The sequence below is a fragment of the Schistocerca nitens genome, chromosome 5, assembly GCF_023898315.1.
Source record: "Schistocerca nitens isolate TAMUIC-IGC-003100 chromosome 5, iqSchNite1.1, whole genome shotgun sequence".
Lineage (NCBI taxonomy): Eukaryota > Metazoa > Arthropoda > Insecta > Orthoptera > Acrididae > Schistocerca > Schistocerca nitens.
The window spans coordinates 861,988,598-862,010,422 of record NC_064618.1 but is presented as its reverse complement, the minus strand read 5'-3'; the positions used below and the strand labels follow the sequence as shown (position 1 = coordinate 862,010,422).

The 21,825-nt window shown below is 45.2% G+C and overlaps 1 pseudogene; it reads right to left on the bottom strand.

Annotated features, from left to right (window-relative positions):
* Positions 1-687: 687 nt before the first annotated feature.
* LOC126260766 (nucleolar GTP-binding protein 1-like) lies at positions 688-21,403 on the bottom strand (annotated as a pseudogene).
* Between the last annotated feature and the right edge of the window lie 422 nt (positions 21,404-21,825).

Below are 21,825 nucleotides of genomic sequence, written 5' to 3'. Positions count from 1 at the left end.
GTAGCCCAGCTTCATGGAGACGGTTGCGAATGGTCCTCGCCGATACCCCAGGAGCAACAGTGTCCCTAATTTGCTGAGAAGTGGCGGTGCGGTCCCCTACGGCACTGCGTAGGATCCTACGGTCTTGGCGTGCATCCGTGCGTCGCTGCGGTCCGGTCCCAGGTCGACGGGCACGTGCACCTTCCGCCGACCACTGGCGACAACATCGATGTACTGTGGAGACCTCACGCCCCACGTGTTGAGCAATTCGGCGGTACGTCCACCCGGCCTCCCGCATGCCCACTATACGCCCTCGCTCAAAGTCCGTCAACTGCACATACGGTTCACGTCCACGCTGTCGCGGCATGCTACCAGTGTTAAAGACTGCGATGGAGCTCCGTATGCCACTGACACTGACGGCGGCGGTGCACAAATGCTGCGCAGCTAGCGCCATTCGACGGCCAACACCGCGGTTCCTGGTGTGTCCGCTGTACCGTGCGTGTGATCATTGCTTGTACAGCCCTCTCGCAGTGTCCGGAGCAAGTATGGTGGGTCTGACACACCGGTGTCAATGTGTTCTTTTTTCCATTTCCAGGAGTGTATAAAGACACAGAAATGTCATATCTTCAGGTAACAAAATAAGGAAAAAAATTTATAGTACAATAGATGGAAATATGAGGATATGCATTTCCGGTGTCACGATGTGAGTCACGATTTGCGGCTGCCCCGCTCCTGGTACCTCCTCCTCCACCCACGCGGATCGGCCGCCGCCAGCGCCAGCTCGCCACCGCCGGCGTCGTTAGCTCGTCGGCGGCTAAGCCGGCCGAGAACAATGGGTGACGCGGGGCCATTGTCTGGCGGGCTCCCCGCTGACACGGCTGTGCTGGCCGGATCACCGGCACAGACACACGGAATGGAATGGCCGGCCTCTCGTTTGCTGTGACTCACACTGCCACAAGCATTCCCAGCACCGTACGCCAGCTCGGCGTGGGCACCCTTAAACGCCGTCCACTGACAGCCCTCGCGGCTGTTTGCCCAAACCGTTATCTGTCGACCAATTACGCATAGCCCTCAAATACTCAGCGGACACATCAGTTGGGTACGACCAGAACCATTACTCCAGTTCGTCCGACAATGCTAAAAGCGTTCTCTCGGGCGTCTTAAACGATTTTTGGAAGGAACGTATCGTTCTGGTATCACATGAACGGCGACGTTTTCTTGTAAACACGAATGTGATGGTGTCAGAGCTCGTAGATACCCTCGCCTAAGATGGAAAACTCGCCAAATACACTATTAATTTCGTTTGCCTCAACATTAATAACAGTTTAATTTAGCTCCATAAATACCTAACGTACCTCCACTTTTGATTAGTTGGTTGGTTGGTTTGGGAGGGGGGGAGGGGGGAGGGGGAAATGGACCAAACTGCTTACTCATCGGTCCCTTGCTCCTATAAAACAAGTCCACGAGGGAAAGAATAAAACAAACGAGACCTACTGCACAAAACCAGGAGAAAAGGAAAACCACAAGAATGGCACAAGCGCAACAAACACTACAAAGGGCAAAATAGGACAAGAAAACCACAGAGACGGAAGAAAACAGGGAGACGGGATTAAAACATCAGAGCAGATCACCGTGGTTGGCTGATCACGAGAATGGTTCAAATGGCTCTGAGCACTGTGGGACTCAACATCTTAGGTCATAAGTCCCCTAGAACTTAGAAATACTTAAACCTAACTAACCTAAGGACATCACACACACCCATGCCCGAGGCAGGATTCGAACCTGCGACCGTAGCAGTCCCGCGGTTCCGGACTGCAGCGCCAGAACCGCTAGACCACCGCGGCCGGCAATCACGAGAATAAAAAAGGATAATCCAGTCGCTCTGCAACACATTAAAACCTCCAGGATAAAAGCGCTAGGCTAGAGAACACAGTTCAGGACATGCTCTAAAACTTAGATAGAACGACAAATACCCCTCCCACCCCAACCCCCACCGACCTGCACACACACACACACACACACACACACACACACACACACACACACAGAAGTATAATCAAGTAAAAAACTAAATCAGCCCATGAGGCGTTGTCAGCTAAAATTAATGGTAACGATTCCGGTAACTGAAGATTACTTCACAGGGCAACAGAATTTGGCAGGTCGCTTGTGTACAACCTAAAACGAAGGACTCTTAGATATTTTGGGTCAACACCCCCGCAATTTTGAGAAAATCGCCCCTAAAGGTTATGACGAGCAATCGTCTCAAAACTGGAGGGATCGATAAATAATTGTAAATAGAGCATTTTTCATCATCAGGTATGGTGTCCGCAAACGCAAACTTTTCCAGAAATCGATTAAAGAAACTTCTATAACTGCCGCTTCTGTACCCACATGGTAAACGCTTTTCGCCGACACTTCGGAAGCAATGTAGCTGTCTAAAGATTGCATTCATTACATGTTCTTGGTGCCGTGAGTATATTTGTTTCGAATGTTTATATGACAAGTACCACCCATCTAGCTGATCGAAGAAAAGTGAGGACAAGTAACAGTGACTGGAAGAGCCATTGTAAAGTGGCCTGGAGTAACATTTTAGTTGTTGACTATCCCAAGAGGTTTGAGAAATTTATTTGCCTACCTTATTATTATCAATCCTTATTGATTTACTTACCTTATTAACCCTCCTATCCCTATCAACTGAGATATGGAAAAATTCAAACGAGAAGAAGAACATCCGCTAGGTTTCTTTGAGATTCGAGCGCGGGTTCTCCGATTCGCAGCCACTTACCTTGGCCGTTGCGCTATCTTTTTCTTTTAAATTTAATTTTATTCGCTTTCGTTCGTTGCATCTGCTCGGGGCGGGCGTCGTAAGACATCCGTTTAAGTTCGTTGTTGATCGATTAACTCATTTTTTTTTATTACAGAGGGCAGCTATCCCTCTGACCGAACACGCTGAGCTACCGTGCCGGCGATATCGATGCTGTCGATGAGCGTTTACCGTATGGTTACAGAACGGCAGTTGTAAAAGTTTCTTATCTCGATTTCTGGAAAAGTATGCGTTTGCGGACCCATTACTGGTGATGAAAAATGCTCTATTTACAATTATCTATCGATCCCTCCAATTTGGAGTCGATTGCTCGTCGTACCCTTTAGGGGTGCTGTTCTCAAAAACGCTGGGGTGTTATCCCAAAATATCTTAGATTCCTTCGTTTTAGGTTGTACACAAGCGACCTGCCAAATTTGAGCCGAATCGGTTGGCCGTGTCTGAGGCCTTCCCCTTGTGAGGCGGGTCTTCACGGCACAGGAGACAGCCGTGGGTCACCCAAGGGCGGCCGACGCTGAGCCGGCAGAGAACCACAAAGACCCTGCCAGAGGCCCGCATGGAGGACTTCCAAACATTCGTAGTCTTCTAAACAACTGTTCTATGGATCACTCTGGAAAAAATGGTTCAAATGGCTCTGAGCACTATGGGACTCAACTGCTGTGGTCATAAGTCCCCTAGAACTTAGAACTACTTAAACCTAACTAACCTAAGGACATCACAAACATCCATGCCCGAGGCAGGATTCGAACCTGGGACCGTAGCAGTCGCACGGTTCCGGACTGCGCGCCTAGAACCGCGAGACCACCGCGGCCGGCGATCACTCTGGATTGCAGGTGAAAGTGGAGCAGCCAAAGAACGTGGCTTAAACTTAATATACTCTCTCATACGACATATATAGCTATAATTCTACACTGTATTCGAACATTATGAAGTACCTCGAAGAAAACGATTTATTGACACAAAGTACGCATTCACAAAATATCGTTCTTGTGAAACACAACTAGCTTTTATACTCATGAAGTTCAAATGCTTCAAATGGCTCTAAGCACTATGGGACTTAACATCTGGGGTCATCAGTTCCCTTGACTTACAACTACTTAAACCTAACTGACCTAAGGACATCACACACATCCATGCCCGCGGCAGGATTCGAACCTGCGATCGTGGCAGCAGCATGGTTCCGGACTGAAGCGCCTAGAACCGCTCGGCCACAGCGGCCGGTTCCCCACTCATGAAGTAATGAGTGCTGTCGATAGGGCATGTCAAATAGATTCCATATTTTTAGATCTCCAGAAGGCTATCGACACCGTTCCTCACAATCATCTTCTGACCAAACTGCGTGCCTGTGGAATATCGCCACTGCTGTGCGGCTGGATTCGTGATTTCCTGACAGAAAGGTCACAGTTCGTAGCAATAGACGGAAAGTCATCGAGTAAAACAGAAGTAATATCCGGCGTTCGCGAAGGAAGTTTTATAGGCCCTTCATTGTTCCTGACTGACCTATGTTAACGATGTAGGACACAATCTTAGTAGGCATCTTAGATTGTTTGCAGATGATGCTGTCATTTACTGTCTTGCAAAGTCATAAGATGACCAAAATGAATTGTGCCGGCCGGTGTGGCCGAGAGGTTCTAGGCGCTACAGTCTGGAACCGCGCGACCGCTACGGTCGCAGGTTCGAATCCTACCTCGGGCATGGATGTGTGTGATGTCCTTAGGTTAGTTAGGTTTAAGTAGTTCTAAGTTCTAGGGGACTGATGACCTCAGAAGTTAAGTCCCATAGTACTCAGAGCCATTTTATAAAACGAATTGCAAAATAATTTAGGTAAGATATCTGTATGGTGAGAAAGTGGCACTCGTCCCTGAATAAAGAAAAGTGTGAGGTTATTCACATGAGTACTAAAATAAATCCACTAAATTTCGATTACCCGATAAGTCACACAAATCTGAAGGCTGAAACTCAACCAAATACTTAGGGATTAGAATTACAAATAATCTAAAGTGGAACGATCACATAGATAATATTGTGGGTAGAGCAAACCAAAGAGATTCTCTGGCAGAAACCTTAGAAGGTGCAACAGGTCTACTAAAGAGACTGCTTACACAACGCTTGTCTGTCCTATTCTGGAGTATTGCTGTGCGGTGTGGGATTCGCATCAGGTGGGACTGACGGATGACATCGAAAAAGTTCAAAGAAGGGCAGCTCGTTTTGTATTATCGCAAAATAGGGAAGATAGTGCCAGAGACATGATATGTGAATTGGAGTGGCAAACATTAAAACAAAAGCGTTTCTTGTTCCGACGGGATCTTCTCATGAAATTTCAATCACCAATTTTCTCCTCCGCTTGCGAAAACATTCTGTTGGCACTCATCTACATAGGGAGAAATGATCTTCAGGATAAAATAAGGGAAATGATGGCTTGCACAGAAAAATTTAAGTGCTCGTTTCCCCGCGCGCCTTTCGAGAATGGAACGGTAGAGAGACAGCTTGAAAGTGGTTCATTGAACCCTCTGACGGGCACTTTATTGTGAATAGCATTGTAATCAGTAGATTTAGATGAAGATGTAGCTTCATTCGTCTTTTCTTTTCTTCCCAAATCTTTCGTTTGCCACTTTCACTTTTACATTCATTTCGCTTTTTATGGCGATTACTTTGTACTTTATGGCGACCTATTTAAATATATTACAGAGTGAATTATAAAAATTACCCAGTTACAGTGATAGTTTTACTGTGTTGTTATTCACATAGAGGGACGTCTGCAGCAGCCACAGCAGTTCTGTGTATTGCGCTACAACGACGGATACAGCCGTCATAGTGTTGTAACAGGAATGATGACTTTTTTAGTTGTTTCCTTTTAGTAGTTTTCTAATTCATACGACCAGTTTTTTTTTAGAAATGCATTCGTCCTAAGAAAAAACGCATTTATTTTTTTGTCATTTGAATTTTCCGCTAAAACGCTCATGTTATTCGCGTGACCTCGCTATGACTTCGTGAGTCTATATGCTGCTAGTGAAACGCCATGGATCTTAAAGACTTGCTATATTTCTCCCCCAATATTTAATTAACGAACAAAACAATCTGAAAATTGTTTTCCCAGTGGCAAGTGTCTGAAAGCTTATTTACCTCTTAGACTTTAATCTGAATTCGTAACTGTTGTGACTCGGGTACTAATACCCTGAAAAGATTCCCTTTCTTGTACAAAATATTAGCTCATGAATGAACAACCGATTTCTATTAATCAGATGTTAGGCACTAAGCATACTTTCAAAGCGCAGCAGAACACATCAAGTGGGTCTCCAACGCTTGTTACTGCAATGCAACATTATAACCACGACGTTCAATCATTGTAATACAACCTTCAAGTGCAGCTGCGTCTTCTTGATTTCTTCAGCACTGCAGCGCACGTCTCGAAGTTCTCTGCAGGTCAAATCTACCTTATACTGGCTGAAAGTCGCCCACGAAGAAGAAATATACTCTATCTGGTGAAAGCAGTTTTTCGTCATATTCGTGGAAGGCAGATTTTTTAAATCCTCACATCAGCTACGAATGTGTACAATGGATAAGCCGCTCACAGTGCCGCGTGATTTGAGGCTCTACGTCACGGATTGCTCGCGGCCCCTCCCTCTGGAGGTTCGAGTCCTCCCTCGGGCATGGGTGTGTGTGTGCTGTTCTTAGCGTAAGTTAGTTTAAGTAGTGTGGAAGTCTAGGGACCGATGACCTCGGCAGTTTGATCCCTTAGGAATTCACCCACACACATATACACATTTTACAAAGGACAAAAAAGTACATGGGGACTAAATCGTAAAGTTTAGAAATCATTAGGAGAAGAGAAATAGTAAAGGGTAGACTGAAGGTTCATTCTAATTTTAATTATTCAATAAGTAAGCATGAAAACTCACAAGCAGTAGATACACATGGCCTGCAAGGTATCACGTTGAAATACAATACTACATATTCTCATAAAAGAGAATAGAATCCAGTATACTCTCATATCCTCCCAGTACTATTAACTGAGTGGCAAGCAGCGTGAAACAAGATCGTCTACTACTATCTTAATGAAAGACCGATACTGAACCCTTCGTATTGGAAGAAGCCTCCATCCGAACAGATCTAACTTCGCGTATTACGAGAACACATCTGCAACGCTGAAAAATCATATAATATATAATTACACCAGTGCAATACTTGCAAGCAATGCTCTCAACAGAAATCCTAAATACTGCAGCCTAGAAGTGCTTACTGCCGTAATACACAAGTCGCTAACGTCCGAACATAAGATGCAGAACTAATTAACTGCTGCAGTGGCATCCACATGAGCCACCCGAATTCGAAGCCCAAGTCACTGTTAGCGTGGCAGCGCTCTGCCTCCGCAGAACAGGTATGCATCCGTATACAACCAGAGACGTTAGTTGCCTATCACAAGAAAACAGCTATGCTAGTGACTTGCAGCTCGTGTAGCGATGAAAAATACGAAGAAAGAAAAATTGTGGTTCTTGATAAGATATCGATCCGGTCTCGTCATTGAGAAATTGACGCGAGGAAGCGTGGTGTCTGAGAGGTGAACACTGACTTCATTCATATTAAAAGCCCACCGAAAAATTCAGCCGAATACGCCCATACAATCGTACAGGCTTCTAGGTCTGGACCAACGCACTACAACGACCTTGCCCTGTTAATGAAACTGAGGCCTCATGAGGTCTTGCAGAGCAGGCGGCGCGCTGATTCAGCTCGGGTAAAGTCGGTAGTCGGCAGTCGCGTCTTGAACGGTACGACTGGTACATAGTCAATTTTGACGATCATCACACAATCCAACACACTTCAAACACATACACATAAATACAGACACCCACAGCACAGTCGCAGCCCCAGCAGACAGCGGGAGAACGATCAGACCCAAACAAAAAACACAGAACTTGGGGAACAGACGACATTTTGAAGCTGGAAGAAAATATGTGCCTTTCGAGGTTAGGAAACAGAGACAACTTCCAAACAGCGCTGAGACTTGTGACTAGAACTGGTAACTCAAGAGGTGCCACAGTCTGCTATCCGGCGACCTAGCAGACAGACAGACTTCTACTGAAATCAGCTAACATACCGATAAACATTAAAGAAGTGACTGCACTACAACACAAAGCCTGCAGGAGAAGGGGCGAAAAGCTCATTCTAGAAAACGTATACAAAGACCTTGCGAGGGCCCACAGACGAGTATACAATGAAGAGGGATCTACGTTTTGTACGACGGTCACTCCAAAAGAAATGCACACTATTTTTTTAGATCCATCTTTTATTCTACATGTTTGAAAGTTTTACAGTGTGTAGATACAACCTTTAGGAACAATATTTTCATTTCTCCACATAATTTCCATCCCTCTCAACTGCCTTACGCCATCTTGGAACCGGCGCCTGTATACCCGCACGGTAAAATTCTGGACCAACCTGTTGGAGCCACTGTTTTGCAGCGTGCACAAGGGAGTCATCATCTTCAAACCTTGTTCCACGAAGAGAATCTTTCAGTTTCCCAAAGAGACGATAGTCACATGGAGCCAGGCCAGGACTGTAAGGCGGGTGTTTGAGTGTTGTCCATCCGAGTTTTGTGACTGCTTCCATGTTTTTTCACTGACATGTGGCCGTGCATTGTCGTGCAACAGCAAAACATCCTGATTTTGCCTATGTGGTCGAACACGACTCACAAGGGGAGGCCGCCAATTGTGAAATTCAGATTTGATTCATACTGCGCATAATAAAAGCTCATGGCCAGAGGTGTAATGTGGCAAAGCACCAAGATGCACTTCTCAGCCGCTGTCGAGAAAATCGACAGTTAAAATAAACCGTTGCGGTGAAATACGCTCTACGATTAATAACTTTCTACCGCGTCGTGGTGCAGCGGTAAGCGCTCGGGTTTGTAATCCGAAGGTCGCCGGATCGAGTCCCGCGACATGCAACTTTTTTTTTTAGTATTTGTTTTTTGTAATTCAAATATATATATATATATATATATATATATATATATATATATATATATATATATATATGTGTGTGTGTGTGTGTGTGTGTGTGTGTGTGTGTGTGTGCCGGCAATCAGTTGCAACAATTATGCATATAATAAGTTACTGAAAGTCGTTTGTGGTGGAAAAACTGGCGACTTCGAACATCATTATGTTTTCCGTAAACAAAGATGTATTTCACAAATGTTATTAATTGTCTTCATAATGTTAACCACGTATAGTTAACGGAAGACGTAGAAACGATATTCCGAAACGAATACGCATAGCGTAAGTCAAACGTTCGAATTAGAATAGAGACCCCACGAACACAAATTTGCTGTGGCAGGTATGAAATATAAACTCCGTTACTCGCTCGTTACACTTGAAGAACAGATGTTGAATGGGCCGAAACGAGCCGCCGCATAACTAGCGTAGTTGCCTGCTAACTTCGAAAGAAGGTAGATGCGGTCCCTAGCGCAACTTATAACATCGTCGAAAATCAGTGCGGACGGGAGAGCTTTGGTACACCCTGTTAAACAAACGGAAAAATGGAGGCGGTACAATTGGAGAGCAATCCGCCTTCACCAACATGCATAAGCAATTCATTAATAGTATATATATATGAATTACAAAAAACTAATTATAAAAAAAAATTGCATGGCGCAAGATTCGATCCGGCGACCCTCGGATTACGAACCCGAGCGCTTACCGCTGCGCCACGATGCTGGAGAAAATTATTAATCGTAGAGAGTATTTCACCGCAACGGTTTCTTTTAATTGTCGATTTTCTCGACAACGGCTGAGAAGTGCATCTTGGTGCTTTGCCACATTACACCTCTGGCCATGAGCTTTTATTATGCGCAGTATGAATCGAATCTGAATTTCACAATTGGCGGCCTCCCCTTGTAAGTTTGAAAAGAAGCGGGAAGAATGTATCCACACACTGTAAAACTTTCACACATGCAGAATGAAAACTGTATTTTTACAAAAATAGTGTGCATTTCTTTTGGAGTGACCCTCGTATATACCCGACATCCATGAAACTCTCACAACTGAATGCAAACAACCAGACACGAGTTAGTATGGAGCTACCTAAGCTAGTGGATGAAGTGCACGCGGACGTGGTCTGCTTGCAGGAACCCTACACCAGGAGCGGAAAACTAGTAGGTTTAGACCACAAACAAATCATCGTAACAGGCACATCGACTGCGACGGCAGCGATCGGTGTCACAAATCGAAACTTTACAGTTACACAGATAGCTCGTCCATGTAACGAACACCTCGCAACAGTGGAAATACTGCACGAAGGCAAGAAGTGGATTATTGCGTCGTATTACGCGCAGTACTCGCACAACATTTAAGCATATCTCAGTTACATCAGAGACGTTGTCAAACATGCCAATAACAGAAACATATTAATAGCTGAAGATGTAAATGCTATGCCGGCCGGTGTGGCCGTGCGGTTAAAGGCGCTTCAGTCTGGAACCGCGTGACCGCTACGGTCGCAGGTTCGAATCCTGCCTCGGGCATGGATGTGTGTGATGTCCTTAGGTTAGTTAGGTTTAATTAGTTCTAAGTTCTAGGCGACTGATGACCTCAGAAGTTAAGTCGCATAGTGCTCAGAGCCATTTGAACCATTTGTAAATGCTACGTCGACTACACGGAACTCTGGCACAACGGACGACCGGGGGCACCGAGTCCATGAGGCGCTAACTAAACTCAACCTCCAGAACGTCAACAGTTCGAATCAGCCACCCACCTACATAGCGCCATCGGGAGCCGGCAGTAGAATTGGCATAACAACTGCAAATTCACTTCCACCTACAACGGCGCTACTCACATCGACCTAAAAGCCATCATCATGAACGTAGGCACAGAAATATAGACACCTACACTGGACAGACATCAGCGATCGTTATTTCATAAGGCGGACTCGGCAAGAAAGGTGATTGAGGCGTTCCCTCTATATGCAGTTGAATATTCAATGGATTATAAAGCACATATTTTGACTGACTTACTACAAACACCACAAAGGGCTGCCATTCCGACCGCTGACACAGGACGAAAGCTAAACATACCACGGACTAGAGAACTAAAAAGGTTGCGCAAAGAAGCATGAAACAAACGGAAGTGGTATCAAAGAGCGGCAACGGCAACGGAGAGAGATGACAGTCTCATACAGTTCAGGGAAGCAAAACAACGCTGCAAACAAGAGTTACAAAATAAAATAAAATAAAATAAAAAAGTAAAATTAAAAAAAAAAAAACAAGAGAAAAACATTGGAACAAAATCGCGCGGAAACAGCTCCAAACCAACATTTGGGGCGAACCCTTCAAAAAACAACGAAGCTTCTGAAAACGTGATAACGGTACAATAACAGAGGAATAGAGAAGTTCTGTGGAAGTCCTGCTAAACAAACTCCTCCCCGATGACGAGCAACAATCAGATGAACAGATTCGTACTGCCAAACGAACCTTAATGAACTCTTGCTGTGAAAATAGTACCCTCATTATTCCCTTTGCACGTGAGGAGTTCGCGTTTGCCATTGCCAAATTAAAGAACAAAAAAGCCACTAGCCAAATTCCGAGACAGTGAAAATTGTCATTCCATAGAATGTTCCATATCTGACGGATCTACTCAACGAAACGTTACGGCTGGGACGGGTACCTGCGGTCTGGAAAACAGAAAATGCCGTCATAATTAAAAAGAGGACAAGGATCCTTCAGATCTAGAAACGTACAGACCTATACACTTAACTAACACCTAGGCCAAGGTCCAGGAACGACTTCTGTGCCACCGCTTGCTAAGCACAGGGAACTCCTTGACCTTAGTCCACATCAATTCGGTTTCAGGTCGGCAAAATGTATGGATGACGCACTAAATAAGGTACTAAGCACTGTTGTAACCTCCCCGCACAAATTAAAGAATGAAAATTGAACATAAACCAACAACAATATTAATTAAATAATGAGCCATGTACGAGATGTAACCTCCTAACAGAAATAATAATATCTGGTAAATTTTATAAGGGCAGCAGCGCTGACCTTCGGCCCTGTATTCTGAATAAAAAGCAAAAATTCTTACCTCAATAAAAAACCGCATCTATATCTGCTCTTATCTATCGACACAGCTTCGTGCAATGCTGGCCTATATATATTTTTTTGATTCTTGGGAGGAATGCATAGAAAAAATTCTTTAAATTAAAATGAATGCTTTTTCTTCAAAAGATTGGAAAAATTCTTTAAGTTGAAGTGAATACTTTTCTTTAAAAGATTTACTTTATAAAAAAAATTATTATTGGGGCATTTTTTCTCAACCTATTAAATTACAATTAACATACATTATTAGATATGCGCAATGCTGCTTCTTTACCTTCTACAACAACACTCATCGTGCACCACAATCCTGACCAGAGTCGCGAGAAGAGCACGCCGCCGACGCATGCCGACGCCCACTCAGTACAACCGTCCACTCGCTACCACTGACGACTGACTACAACTGCATACTCGCGCAGACAGGCGCAGACTAGCAACGATAAATAACTCTCTGGTCAGAGATTCTGTCATGCCTCGCCATCGCTGGTAATGAATACATACGTGTTTCACTGTCGATAACATAGAGAAGAAATACGCAGTTCCTATTCTTATAGACATTTCGGGCGCCTTTGTTACTCTCTTGTGACCGGCAGTGTTTGGAAGACTCAGAAAGATGCAGGTACCTAAGGCTCTCTACGATAGCCTCTCGGATTACTGTGGAAACAGGGTGGTTGGACGGCGCGCAGGAAATCAGAAAATGATCTAAAAAAGACACCAGAGGTTGGCCGCAAGGATGAATCTGTGGACCGGTCTTTTGGGATATCGCCTCTGAACCCCTCCTACATCAACTGGATGGGGAGACCCGTGTGAGCGGGACGACAGCATAAGCAGATGACCTTCGGGTGGTGCTCTCCACGGGCTCCAGAGTGCAACTCGAACACCGCTCAACACAGCTATTCACAAGCGTCAGCCCGTGGTGCAAACGTAATAAACTTCAGTTTATATACTACTCAAAGGAACACTACAAAGTACTCCAACCATGAAACTACTCGACATTAGCATACGCAGACAACTGTAAACACGATACCTTGGTGTGCACCTCGACGAACGACTGTCCTCTGACGAACACACAAGTCCAACGACTGACAGGGCTGCCAAGATCATTCACAAGTTCGTCAGACTGAACATAACACATTTCAGGGTATCATTAGTGTGGTGTGCGTACTGTTAAGACCTTCAGTACACACACCATGCACCGAGCGAGCTGGCGCAGTGGTTAGCACACTGGACTCGCATTCGGGAGGACGACGGTTCAATCCCGTCTCCAGCCATCCTGATTTAGGTTTTCCGTGATTTCCCTAAATAGTTTCAGGCAAATGCCGGGATGGTTCCTTTGAAAGGGCACGGGCGATTTGCTTCCCAATCCTTCCCTAACCCGAGCTTGCGCTCCGTCTCTAATGACCTCGTTGTCGACGGGACGTTAAACACTAACAACCTTAAACACACACCATCAGATTATTTGACCTGTCACTCTAACGAAGTAGGCGAGTGTCAGTAATATGTCTCGTGGTCTTATCGTGGCGTGTTTATATTCTGAGGTTAGGCCAGATGATAGAAATGCCAGTTGCGCGCTTAGAGTAGCAGATTGACGGTGACCAACTTTAAACAGAACTTCATTAATTTTCACACACATCTATTAAAATAATAACAAGCATAAAAATTACTTAACTTGGTTCTGCATGCTATTTACAATTGACAATCTGAAGTTCCTTTGGTATTGGTACGTTAATCTTATTCTCACATATATCTCTGATACCTGACAAAAGTGTCTATACATTTATCTTCAAGGCGATGTACAGGAATATGGTAATCTTATTAGGCACAGACTTGACTATAGACTGGTACAGACAAATGTAGAACTCGTACAGACTGGTACAGACTAATGCAGACTGGTACAGACTGGTGCAGACTAATGCAGACTGGTACAGACTGGTGCAGACAAATGCAGACTCACTAATCGGAGGTCTGTACACTCGTTATAATACCTCGCGCGTTCATGTATCACTGCGCGAGTGTGATCCGCGAGGAGAAAAGGTTCTACGTTAGCAGCAATCTCATTGGCTGCGTTACATATTAATACGCGGATCGGCGGAAGCAGAATTTGGTCCGTCTCTATGGCAGCGCCATCTCGTAGTGCGGAGACGGACGAGCGCTGCGCTTGCGCTGTTGTGAATAGCGGGGCGCGCTCCAGTGGGAAAGTTGAGTATGCGTTGACTACGCGGAACTACGTACACGACAATTACACACACTGAGAACTTAACAACGTGCACTCTGTCAGTCTGTGGTCTGTTTTGCAGCCAGTGCGTGGGTCCACCAAGTACGTGTGGTGACGATACGGAACACTGTGCGGCGAGAGCAGAGAAGTGCCCTGGTAAGGCTGTCAGGAGGTTTCAACACCACGTCAATGGAATCACCTTGCGTGCTGCTTGGAACCTTCCCTACCGACATAAAAATTCGTTTACGGGCTGCAATGTACAGGCTGAGGAGGGAGAGACAGGAGAAGGTAATTGAGCTTACCGGACAGGACATTGCCGAGAGGCACCAACTCGTTAAATGGCGGATGGATACCAGGCAAAGGGAATGGGAGTTACGCGATTAGGGCCGTGGGATACATCAATTATTTTGGAAAAAAATTTTTTCACTTTCTTCGATACAGAGCAACACACCAGACACCAACGGACTACAACAATGATATGATACGGACAATAAGAGACAAAGACGAGTGGGAGACAATAAATAAAATCACTGATTATGCCTCAAGAACATTACATGACGAATGCAGAGATACACGGCCGTGTGACAGAACACTGCAACACTGCAACACACATGAAACACGTAAGACAGCAGCCCCAACTCGTACACCAACACAGACAGCAATACCGAAACACACACTCACTCAGACAGCGAACACTTTCACTAGCACGTACCACAGACAGCCTTACACAACAAAATAATTAAACTGTATCAGAATAAACAGTGTAATGCAATCAACCCTGTAAACCTGTTCTAGCTTAAGTATAAACAGCAGGCATATCCATCCCGCGCTCATTATACCGTTGCTGGGATGCAACATTTGTAACTGAACATTTAGGATATAAGCTACACAACAGGTAAAATCCGAGACATATAATATACGAACTGAATGTTAATTAATAACCGCAAGAAATTACGTACTTTACACTCACACGCCACTGCGCTTTCCACAATGTACATAATAGTTATAGTGTTTTTGTAAATAGTGTTTAGAAATATTAATCAGTAAATTAATCTGTAGCGAATCGAGTCTGCAAGGCTCGAAGTAGTTCCGAGGCTTTCAGACCAGGCTGGCTCAGACACAGTATATTTCTCTCCCTCTCTCTCTCTCTTACTATCCAAGACTTTCCTATATCATCTGCCATCATATCTTCTTACAACTGGAAAATTTTTTGTTTTTTTTTTTCCTTCAAGTTGTAATGTGTTTTTAATTTATTATTATTTCCTTTGTAAATACTGAAAATAATAGTTGCTGTTTGTCATATGGAATATTTTTTGTGATCTACATGAAAAACTGTTAAATGAATGACCTGTTATAAAGTATAAGGCAACGGGTCTCTAAATGAGCAATAAATCAAATCAAATCAAACTCTCTATGGTGCACTGTGTGAGAAATCTTGGTCGAACTAATTAGGGTATTTTATTGAATAGCCGGCCGGGTTGGCCGAGCGGTTCTAGGCGCTACAGTCTGGAACCGCGCGACTGCTACGGTCGCATGTTCGAATCCCGCCTCGGGCATGAATGTGTGTGATGTCGTTAGGTTTAAGTAGTTCTAAGTTCTAGTGGACTGATGACCTTAGAAGTTAAGTCCCACAGTGCTCAGAGCCATTTTTTTATTGAATACGAGAGTATGAACAAAAAACTCATTCCCCTAAAGAATAGATTAATTACGTATGGGGATTATGCATATAGGGCTAACCACTATACCCTCTTTATTTTGTACACTGTTCAAGATATCGAAACGAGATTTTTGCCAAATGATAGAAGGCAGAGTGGCGCGTAATTTCGTAACTCTTGTAGCAACAGACACACTGAAGCAAATATAGCTTTTTTTTTAATGAAACGATAAACATTTTAACGACATTCGAAAAGTCTTGAATAGACGAGTACAGTAGCATAAAGGCTGTCAATGTTAACATTCAAACTCTTCGCAAAAGTACTCGAGAAATGTGCTCAAGTTGAACATCAATGCATCCGAAATCGGCTGTTGTTGCGTAAACTCCGTCAGCTGTCGCTCTCGTAGCAGGGCCCTTCATGAATATGCAGCTCTACTTTATACGACACAGGTACAGGGCCAGCAACGGTCGTTCTAAATGGAACTACATGCTAACTTTCAGCATATCAGACGGGACATAGGAAAAGTGTTTCACGTTTAGGTGAACAGCTCTTGTGCAAACGAGTAAACGGTCGAAGGGCTTGGGTCAGCGGATCGCGGTAACCAGTCCCGGACCCCTTTCCCGCCAGTTTGGATCATTTCTTGCGTACGCTCGGCAACACTTTCAACGGGTACTTCGAAATGCGTACATCACTGTACCCATCTTTCCGGGCGCTTCTGTATGCCGTTGAAAAAAGATACATAGTTTCATTTTTTTAAAAGAATCTGTACTTGCTTCAGTGTCTCGATTGATTGAATAGGTAACAAGAAATAGAATTACGTACCCCTAAGTGTGTTGTCAACGGCCGGACACATCGTTTCGATATCTTCAAACGTCCACGAAACAAAAGATGTGCCAGGTTTTATGATACTCATTTCGTATCTGAGTACGCTGAGCAACCCAATACTAACTAGTTTCTTCGTGTGTGATTCCTCAGCCCCGACGTAACTTCTAATTGTCGAAACCAGTTTTTACCTACACCATAAGTTGTCACTAATTTCTTGTACAGATCAACTTCGGTTAATCATACATGATTATTACACTACTGGCCAGATTCAGCGTATGGCCATTTTCTAATGGTACTGCATCGGTCAAAAGTGTGTCGTTACATTTAAAAACTATCTAGTGCTGCGTGGGAACAGACATCTGCTAGGCGATATACACTCCTGGAAATTGAAATAAGAACACCGTGAATTCATTGTCCCAGGAAGGAGAAACTTTATTGACACATTCCTGGGGTCAGATACATCACATGATCACACTGACAGAACCACAGGCACATAGACACAGGCAACAGAGCATGCACAATGTCGGCACTAGTACAGTGTATATCCACCTTTCGCAGCAATGCAGGCTGCTGTTCTCCCATGGAGACGATCGTAGAGATGCTGGATGTAGTCCTGTAGAACGGCTTGCCATGCCATTTCCACCTGGCGCCTCAGTTGGACCAGCGTTCGTGCTGGACGTGCAGACCGCGTGAGACGACGCTTCATCCAGTCCCAAACATGCTCAATGGGGGACAGATCCGGAGATCTTGCTGGCCAGGGTAGTTGACTTACACCTTCTAGAGCACGTTGGGTGGCACGGGATACATGCGGACGTGCATTGTCCTGTTGGAACAGCAAGTTCCCTTGCCGGTCTAGGAATGGTAGAACGATGGGTTCGATGACGGTTTGGATGTACCGTGCACTATTCAGTGTCCCCTCGACTATCACCAGTGGTGTACGGCCAGTGTAGGAGATCGCTCCCCACACCATGATGCCGGGTGTTGGCCCTGTGTGCCTCGGTCGTATGCAGTCCTGATTGTGGCGCTCACCTGCACGGCGCCAAACACGCATACGACCATCATTGGCACCAAGGCAGAAGCGACTCTCATCGCTGAAGACGACACGTCTCCATTCGTCCCTCCATTCACGCCTGTCGCGACACCACTGGAGGCGGGCTGCACGATGTTGGGGCGTGAGAGGAAGACGGCCTAACGGTGTGCGGGACCGTAGCCCAGCTTCATGGAGACGGTTGCGAATGGTCCTCGCCGATACCCCAGGAGCAACAGTGTCCCTAATTTGCTGGGAAGTGGCGGTGCGGTCCCCTACGGCACTGCGTAGGATCCTACGGTCTTGGCGTGCATCCGTGCGTCGCTGCGGTCCGGTCCCAGGTCGACGGGCACGTGCACCTTCCGCCGACCACTAGCGACAACATCGATGTACTGTGGAGACCTCACGCCCCACGTGTTGAGCAATTCGGCGGTACGTCCACCCGGCCTCCCGCATGCCCACTATACGCCCTCACTCAAAGTCCGTCAACTGCACATACGGTTCACGTCCACGCTGTCGCGGCATGCTACCAGTGTTAAAGACTGCGATGGAGCTCCGTATGCCACGGCAAACTGGCTGACACTGACGGCGGCGGTGCACAAATGCTGCGCAGCTAGCGCCATTCGACGGCCAACACCGCGGTTCCTGGTGTGTCCGCTGTGCCGTGCGTGTGATCATTGCTTGTACAGCCCTCTCGCAGTGTCCGGAGCAAGTATGGTGGGTCTGACACATCGGTGTCAATGTGTTCTTTTTTCCATTTCCAGGAGTGTATTTATATTTTTGGTGTGCGTGTGGCTCTTCACATGTAGCGCTAAATAGTTTTTAAATAGAGTGCGTGGCAAAAATGGTGAGGCACTCAGAAGATATGGTCGGATATCAATGTAACTTCGCAAATGTACACACCGTCGGCAGGTACGTAAATAATCAAAGTTGCATTTCTCTGTGAGAAGTGGTACGGTCACCGCAGTGCATTAGTGTTGTTCGTGTTCAGCACTGTTACCAGGCCAGGTGAGGCACAACAGGGCCGTGGACAGCGTCAGGTGTTGAATGATCGCTGTCAAGGACACAGAGAAGTCGCGTGTTTGTGTGAGACAGTGTTACCAGTAGCTGACAAGAGTTTGAAAGGGGTGCACTGTGGGCCTCTACCTGACACATTGGTCAAACTGCGCGGTATACGGATTTGTGGACCTTTCGCATGCGACAGTGGCCGATGTTGAACTGCACGTGGCCGTGGGGTGGGGACAGACGTACTTGTCGTGGGCGTTCCCGTCGACTTCGACTGCGATACGAGGGGTCGCCGTATCGTGCACCAAGTACATCGTAACCCGTTCATGTGTCATCCGTGAACAAGTGATGGACTGCCTACTACATTCCGTGTCGTACCTCACCATTCGTTGGAGACTTACAGCAACCGTACCACGCTATAATTGTCACAAGCGTAGGTTGCCACTAACAGCGCAGCACAGACGGCTGCATTTGTGCTGTGACTGGGCAGCGTGGACAAATGATGAATGGCATCGCACTGCGTTCAACGATGACTTGCGGTTCCGCGCTACCGCGAATGACCGTCCTCGGCGAATATGACGGAAACCTGGGCAGAGATCCGATTCATGGCGTATTTTGGAGACGCACAGTGGTGTGGCGATCCATTGATGTGTTCCATTTGGTGCTAAACCGTATTGGTGCCATTTTTCAACAGGACAATTCTCATCCATACATGGCACCAAGCTCTATGAAGAGTTGGTTAACGAGATCAGCAGATCTGCTTCCCCGGCAGAACATGTGTGGGAACTAGCTAAGAGGTCAACTCCGTTCCAGTGCCGTATTCGGCATATCGAGGATGAGCTGCAACAGTAGGTGGCCAGGTCGCCTCAGGAGAGGATACAACGCGTTTATAACACCCTTCCGAACGGAATCAGTGTGGTGTCACCGCCAGACACCACACTTGCTAGGTGGTAGCCTTTAAATCGGCCGCGGTCCGTTAGTATACGTCGGACCCGCGTGTCGCCACTATCAGTGATTGCAGACCGAGCGCCGCCACACGGCAGGTCTAGTCTAGAGAGACTCCCTAGCACTCGCCTCAGTTGTACAGCCGACTTTGCTAGCGATGGTTCACTGGCTACATACGCTCTCATTTGCAGAGACGACAGTTTAGCATAGCCTTCAGCTACGTCATTTGCTGCGACCTAGCAAGGCGCCATATTCAGTTACTATAACTACTTTAAGAATGTATTCTGAACAGATAATATTGTGAATCATGTACCGTCAAGAGCGACGTTCATCATTAATGGATTAAAGTTAAGTATCAAACTAATTATGTCCGCTTTCTGAATTCTCATTCCTTGTCATGTTCCAGACCTCACGTCAGTATAGTTCTTCCCTCATCACGCCAGCCTGCGTGAGCTAAGACGCGTGCATTTCGGCCTCCACTCGTAACACGGTGTTGGCTCTTCTGCCAACACAAAAATCAGTCTATGCGTCCAGGACACACGAGTGGAATGTTATACTGATAAGGGGGGATAATACTGACTCGTCCTTCGTAAATCTGACTCGTTCTGGTAGTCACTGAAATAACATCAGCTACTCTCTTCAGCAGTGAAGTTTCATTTCGTTCAGATGCAATACATAATCCAATAAATAATCATCATCTTCCTCTTCTTCAATTTCTCTCTCAAGTTTTCGTTTACGAAAAGCATGCTCTTGTCGTCGCTTTAACACATTTTCTGGTATAAAAGGCACTCTATTTGAATCTTTCTGTGATGGCAGGGCAACATGTATTCTGTTGAGAATGCCATCTACCATCTTCGTACGGACCTTCATTTCAAGCCTATATGAAAGAAGCTTCTCACAGGCCTCTGTTTTAACTTCTATCACACCTTCATGTGTCATTGTGCTCACTTGCTTTATTGGTACATTTTCATCTTCCAATGGCTTCAAGAGTGCTTGTTTCTCTAGAGGAAGTTCTTCTAATCTAACAACATCTGCTTTATTCAGGACTACCATCAGTGTCTTGTTGGAGAACAGCGGTTTAATACTTTCAAAGAGTTTAACTTGCTCTTCTACAGTGTGTCCACACTGCTCAGACAAATCCATAATGTAGAGCACAGCTGCACGGAGGTGGGCAAGTGCAGTAACCGCCTGCATTTCTATAACATTACGTTCTTCAAGAGGGTGATCCAGAATTCCAGGAGTATCAATAACTTGCCACCTCAGATACTTGTAGTCAGTGTGACCAACATACAGTGATTTAGTTGTGAAAGCATATGGCTGAACCTCCACATCGGCTCTTGTAATCTTGTTAATAAAGCTGGATTTTCCAACGTTTGGAAAACCACAAATTATTATTGTTCTTGTAAACGGATCAATAGAAGGTAACCTTGCCAAGTGTTGTCTCAGTTGCTCCAAATATTGCAGGTTTGGACCTTGTCGTTTCATAATGGTTGCCATACGTCCCAATGCTGCACGTTTCAGTTGCTTACATCTGTATAGCGAGTCACCAAATTTTAGCAGGCGTATATAATCATTTGCAACATTGTCAATAAGATGACGCGCCATATTCAGCTGACACAGTGCCAATTTGTAAAGATCTTTGTCATAGAGAACATTCATAAAATCAACATAAAAAGGATGAATATCATCAAGTTTCGGAAAGTCCTGTATAATCTCACCTTGCGCATATAAAACTGCTTTATTCTGGATACTTTGTAGTTTTTGTGAATAACAGTTGGCGCCTTCCGTTGTGTTTTTGAGAGGGTAATGTCTATAAAACGACAGCAATCTTTTTAAAATTATACATCGCCATGTTTAGAGATTTTTGGACATCTGTGTACTTTGCTTTTTATGTCAGACAATGCGTAACTAGACACATTTTATCCAAGCAAGTACATTTGAAAATACAGTAATCAGTAGTGTCACACATGATTTAATACAGTTTACTTATATAAAAAAATTGTGACAGCCTATAGAGGTCATAAAAATGGCTGCAGTATTTAGTAATCACTACCAACTGCGCTGAATAGAAAATTTCATCTACTGTCTCTACGGTTTCCTTTTCAATTTGTAGTATCTCCTGTTTTGTTGTGTCTTTTACTTTTCTACGCTAGTTTTTCGATCTGGTAACCTTTCTTTCAAGTGTGACTAAGTGTGAAAGCTAACAGTGGAAGAGGCCAGAACGTGAGATACTTGTGCTCATGAGCTCGAGAGAGAGAGAGAGCGAGAGAGAAG